The sequence below is a fragment of the Cnephaeus nilssonii genome (genome assembly GCF_951640355.1).
Source record: "Cnephaeus nilssonii genome assembly, chromosome: 5".
Taxonomy (NCBI): Eukaryota; Metazoa; Chordata; class Mammalia; order Chiroptera; family Vespertilionidae; genus Cnephaeus; species Cnephaeus nilssonii.
Genome location: NC_137076.1, coordinates 10,522,663 through 10,528,892, shown reverse-complemented (window position 1 = coordinate 10,528,892; position 6,230 = coordinate 10,522,663).

Genomic DNA, 6,230 nt, shown 5'->3' with positions numbered 1-6,230 from the left:
GAAGACAAAGCAACATACTGGACTGCGTCATGAGGGTGCAATCAATGACACCCCAACCGTAGGAAACACCTCAGGACAAATAGCCTGAGTTGTATTTGGATTTATCTCAAGGGAAGGAAGGGGATGTAGGGGGCCTGTGAATTAACAGAGATTGAAAAGACATATTTTCTGCCCTAACCGGTTTGGCTCAGTGGATAGAGCGTCAGCCTGCGGACTGAAAGGTCCCAGGTTCGATTCCGGTCAAGGGCATGCACCTTGGTTGCAGGCACATCCTCAGTAGGAGGTGTGCAGGAGGCAGCTGATTGATGTTTCTCTCTCATCGATGTTTCTAACTCTCTATCCCTCTCCCTTCCTCTCTGTAAAAAAATCAATAAAATATATATTAAAAAAAGAAAAGAAAATACATATTTTCTTTTGGAATGGGCAATGTTACAGGCAGTTAGACATGACCAGAGCAAGGACGATGGGCCAGGTACGGGAACTCACCAGGACAAAAAGCTCGGGATACCTAGAAAGGGGCAAAACTGAGAAAACGAGAACCTCATCCCCAGGGTAACGTATCCTCCCCTGGCATATCGCTCGTCAAGCAGTTTAGACCCCCTACCCTTTCCTCCCTAAAGATAACATCTGGGCCTCAGTTTATTTTAGCTCCAGGCCCAGAAAAGCAGCAAAACCAGACACGTGATGCTGTAGCTGCCTCAGGACCAGCTACAGTGACTAATGACCCCTGCCCTGGTGTTGACCAATCAGTGGAGAGCATGAAAGAGCGCACCTAGAAAACTGATAAATGTTCTCTTGAGACCCTCCTGTGAGACCTAAGATTTCTCCCTGCAAGAGAGAGATAAATATGCTCAGCATGAAGGACATCTCGAGCTCGCCCCCACCGGAGCATGCCCCTGCCATTCCCTTCTCCCATCTTTCCTCTAAGGGTCCCCACAAGACTTGCAACCAGGGGAGCAATGGTTGCAAGTGGCAGCTCATCCTGGGCTAACCCCCTGAACCTGTCTCCAAGCCCCCCTTTTCTCGGACCTCTCAGCGAGCCAAAGCAGCCCAGCCTAGGCCTTCCTTGTTTCACTGCCCTAAGTATATTTTTGCTGTGGTCAATAAATTCATATATATATATATATATATATATATATATATATATATAATTGATTTTTTACAGAGAGGAAGGGAGAGGGAGAGAGAGCTAGAAACATCAATGAGAGAGAAACATCAATCAGCTGCTGGGGATGTGGCCGCAACCAAGGTACATGCCCTTGACTGGAATTGAACCTGGGACCCTTGAGTCCGCAGGCCGACACTCTATCCACTGAGCCAAACCGGTTAGGGCTAAATTCTTACCTACTTTGCTACACTTTGTCTCGTGATTGAAACCTTTCCTTCAATAAGACAAGAACAGAGGTTTCGTAGTCTCCAAACAGGCAAGACTAAAACTACAGTGTCAGGAGATTCATATTCGGGTGATAAACTATCCAGGAATGCAAGGCAGTGGTTACTACAAAAGTCACAACAGTGGTTACTTTGCGAAGGAAGAAGGCAGCTGTGATGGGAATGTGGTGAATGGAGGGCCTTCTGAGGTAGCTGGAGACATGTTGACCTGGGCGGGGGTTATAATTATGTTCACTTCCCAGCTGGGTTTCTCAAACTCAGCACTATTGACATTCAGGCTATATAATCCTTTGTTGTGGGGGGCTACCCTGTGCACTGTAGGGTGTTCAGCAGCATCCCGGGCTTCCACCCACTAGATCTTTTCCCCTTCTCCATTATGGCAATCAAAATTCACCCTGGGCCCTGCTGGTATGGCTCAGTGGTTGAGTGTCGACCTATGAGCCAGGCGGTCATGGTTCAATGCCCGGAATGCAGGCTCAATCCCTAGTAGGGGGCCTGCAGGGGGGCGGCGGATCAATGATTCTCTCTCATCATTGATGTTTCCATCTCTCTCCCTCTCCCTTCCTCTCTGAAATCAATAAAAATATATATTTTAAAAATCACCTTGGGCCCTAACCGGTTTGGCTCAGTGGATAGAGCGTCGGCCTGCGGACTGAAAGGTCCCAGGTTCGATTCCGGTCAAGGACATGTACCTTGGCTGCGGGCACATCTCCGGTAGGGGGTGTGCAGGAGGCAGCTGAGTTGGTGTTTCTCTCATCGATGTTTCTAACTCTCTATCCCTCTCCCTTCCTCTCTGTAAAAAATCAATAAAATATATATATTTTTTAAAAATCACCTTGGTTGAGAACCTCCCTTCAATATTCCTTAAGCTATACATTTATTTTACTCTTTATTTTTTCAAAGGTTCTTTATTGATTTTTAGAGAGAGAGGAAAGGAGAGGGAGAGAGAGAGAAACATTAATGTGAGAGTGATATATTGCTTGACTGACTCCTGCACACCTCCTACCAGGGATCCGGAATCGAACTTGCAACCCGGGGATGTGCCCTAGCCTGGAATCCTGTAATCAAACAGGGAACATTTCAGTGCACTAGATGATGCCCAGCCAACTGAGCCACACAGGCCAGGCCTTATGTAGTTTATTGAGTTTGCTTCTATTTTACAATAAAAATACTCTTTAAATTCCAATGAAGTGTTCACGGGAAAATTTGACAGAATTCTACAAACAGTTTATGTGCATGAGAAAAAGACAGTGGAAATAGCCCAGGAATTTTCTAAAAGGAAGAATACCCGGTATTGAAATACATTCTAAAGCTACAGTGTTAGAGTGGAGTGGCACTGGGACAACACAGAGGAATCTGGAATAAGTAACTTGCCTCCAGGGCTCCATTGATCAGATAAAGCCTGAAGCTTCAAATGTGCCTTTCAGCCTGTCCCTTCAGTTACCCTCCTACCAACACAATGACCTAGTCAAAGTCCTCGATATAGGGAGCTTCCTTCTTCCCTTCCTCTGCACACGCACTTTCTCCTATTTGGAGCACCCTTCCTTAAATGCTACACCTCCAGGCTGCCTCACAGGACCCTCCAGGTCAGGGTTTTACCCCTCTTTTCTCCTCCCATAGACCCCAGCTCCCACTCGTCATCCCCTTACCATAAACTTTAGCTTGAGTCTGCCTCTGCCTCTCAGCTTTGAGGTGCAGGATGACAGGGATTGTGTCCCCTTCGGGACATACACAGGGCCAGGTACACAGTAGGTGCTCAATAACACAAATAATCAGGAAAAAAATATCTGTACAGTCGCTCTAGATAATAATATATTCCAAATGGATTCGAATGTTAAATGTAATTTTAAATCATTAGTTCAACGAACATTTATTGCACACCTACTGTGTGCCAGGGGCATTGGATAAAGCAGTGACCAAAATAAATCAATTCCCTGTCGTTATGGTGCTGGCATTAGTGGGACAGGTAGGTATGTGCAGGGAAGACAGGTCAGGAAGGTGGAACAGCATGTGCAAAGACCCTGTGGTGGGAAAGATCCAGGGTCCAGGTACCTCACCCAGACACTGGGATCTGAGCATTAGTCCTTCCAGCTTCCATCCAAAGGATGTTCCAAGCAGTTTTGGTCACTGCTTTATCCAATGCCCCTGGCACACAGTAGGTGTGCAATAAATGTTCGTTGAACTAATGATTTAAAATTACATTTAACATTCTAATCCATTTGGAATATATTATTATCTAGAGCGACTGTACAGATTGTTTTCCCCCCCTGATTATTTTAGTGTTATTGAGCACCTACTGTGTACCTGGCACTGTGTATGTCCCTAAGGCAGTGATGGCGAACCTATGACACGCGTGTCAGCACTGACACACGTAGCCATTTCTGATGACACGCGGCCGCTGAGGCGGCCGCATGCCGAGGATGAAACATTTGCTGCTCCTGAGGATGAAACATTTGCGAAATAATGTTTTTTCCTCAAAGTGACACACTACCCAAGTTATGCTCAGTTTTTTGGCCAAGTTTGACACACCAAGCTCAAAAGGTTGCCCATCACTGCCCTAAGGGGACACAAATCCCCCCAGTGAATCTCCTGCTCAGAGCCTTCCATGGCTCTCTAATGTCCAGTGGATCAAACCCAAGGTCCTTAGCCCTTCGCTGGGCAGCCCTTGGCCACAGGGCTCCGTCCTGCCGTCCCTCAGGGACAGTCATTCCAAGCCCCGCCCCCAGGCTCTCCCACCTTCGCGGCGCCGGCCCACTCCACCTCACTATTGGACAGTTCGGAGGGTGCCGGGCGTTGGTTGGCTGGAGTGACCGTCAATTAGGGTCAAGGCATAGATAACCTGTTCTCGGGCTTCGAGGGGGCGGGCTCGGGTGCGGGCGCGGATGTGGTTGCGGCATCAGGTAAATCGCCTGCTTGCGGGCCACCGGTGAGGATCTTGGGCGGGATAAGGGGGCGCCCCGGGAAGTGGCGCTGCGCCTCCAGCCCCCCGCGGGCTCAGCGCGCTGCGACGGGGCGGACGCCGAGACCTCTGGCTGGGACCCCTCCCACACTGAGAGCCCCAAGTGGGCAGCGAGCAGAATGGGGAGCTCTGGATTCCTCCCGCCCTTCGGGAGCCAAGTGGGGGCTCGTTCGCCCCCTAGCTCCCCAGCCGACTCCCCCAATCTTTCCCCGCGTCTCTCCCGGACAGCTTGGGGACGCGGGTGGAGCCCCTCCCGCTGGACCTGGGTGTGCGTGGGGTGATACGGAAACGGTGTTGGGGGAGGGACGGACGGCCACCGGGCCCGCAGACAATGGGCAGCGGATGGAACCGCCCGGCAGCGTTTCCTGTAGGAAACGGCTCTGTCCCTGCGAGGCCGTTTAGGGGGGACGGCGAGGGAGTGGTGGGTGCTGACCTGAGTACCTCCCCCTCACTCCGTCATCAGCCAACACCCCCACCTCAGGGGTGTGCAAGTTCCGCTCCAACTTTAGGGGGTGCCACCACACAGGGCCTCAAGCGGGGTGGGGGTGAGGGCTGCGGGGAGAGTCCCCTCCCCGGGACCAGGAGCTGCGCTGCCGGCGGTATTTCGTGATCACAGCGCCGAGTCCAGAAATAGTCCCCGGGGCTGCAGTGGGGGCGTCTGGCGTCAGCTCTGACGGCCTAATGAGGGGGCCTCAGGCAGAGGACCCGAATCTAGCTGTGACAGCTCAGGCGGGAGCGGAGGAGAGAGGAGGGCAGCTGCACGCCCCAATCCCCCAACTCCGGGGAGGCTGCAGCCCCTGGAGCCGGGAGGGGGTTGGGGGGAGCCCACTCCCTGCCATCGGGGACACACGCGGGGACCGGCATGAGTGCAGCTTGGGCGGGTCGTCGGGGAGGGAAGGGCTGTTTCTAGAAGGCCATCAAGTGGAATGGCCAATGCAGAAACAGTGGCAAAGCCGCCTAGGTTTAAATCCTGCCTCTGCCTGAATGTGACCTTGGGAGCATCACTTAATCTGTGTTTCGTCCTCTGTATAAAGGAGAAAGATAGTAAGAAACCGACCTCAGAGGGCTTAGCTAGGATTTTTTTTTTTAAGTTAATTAATACCTACAGATTGCCTAGAATTCAAGCTGGTCCATTGAAAATGGAAAAAGTGTTTTTATTATTCGTTACCATTCTTGGAGTATCCACCCATTTCCCCACCCAGCCTCTGGGTCCAGCTGCTGGGGTGGTTTGGGTCTTAGGGATGGCCCACAGCTATTCTTTGAGTTCCCGCACCTCAGATTTGGGTGTTACCCGATCACTGGAGGAGGGGGCTGATCCCAACTCAGTCCCACTTCGAGCTGTGTGTGAAAAAGCCCAGCCTTCTAATCCCCCGCCCAGGCCTTTTCCATGGCCAAGCTTTTCTCTGGAAGTTTCCTAAAAACAAGTCCTGAGAGGCACTGAATGTTCTGTGTGATGACCAGCTGTCCTGCTGGTCCACCCTTACAATTGGTATAAGGGGCAGGAAACAGCTGCTTTGGGACAGGAAGAGGCTCTGGGCGGAGGAGGTCAGGGACCCAGGCTGGACAAAGGTGGGAAGTGGGAAGATGGTTAGTTTAGCACAAACGAGCAGTGGGTTAGCGAGAGGTCAGATTGGGTCTGGTAGGCAAAGGTCTCCAGAAGATGAGCAGAGGGTGTTTCCCACAATTGACGTAATTGCTTTGTACCTCCGTTTCCCCATCTGTAAAATGTGACTATCTACCTTGCAGGATTGCACAGGATTACAGGTAACCAAGCAGGGAATACAGTAGGCACTTGATACTGGCAGCTGGCTGGCCCTTCCGTGAGGCTTTTCATGTGAGCTCTTTAAAGCCCCATCTTTCTCACCCTGTGCTTTCTGAA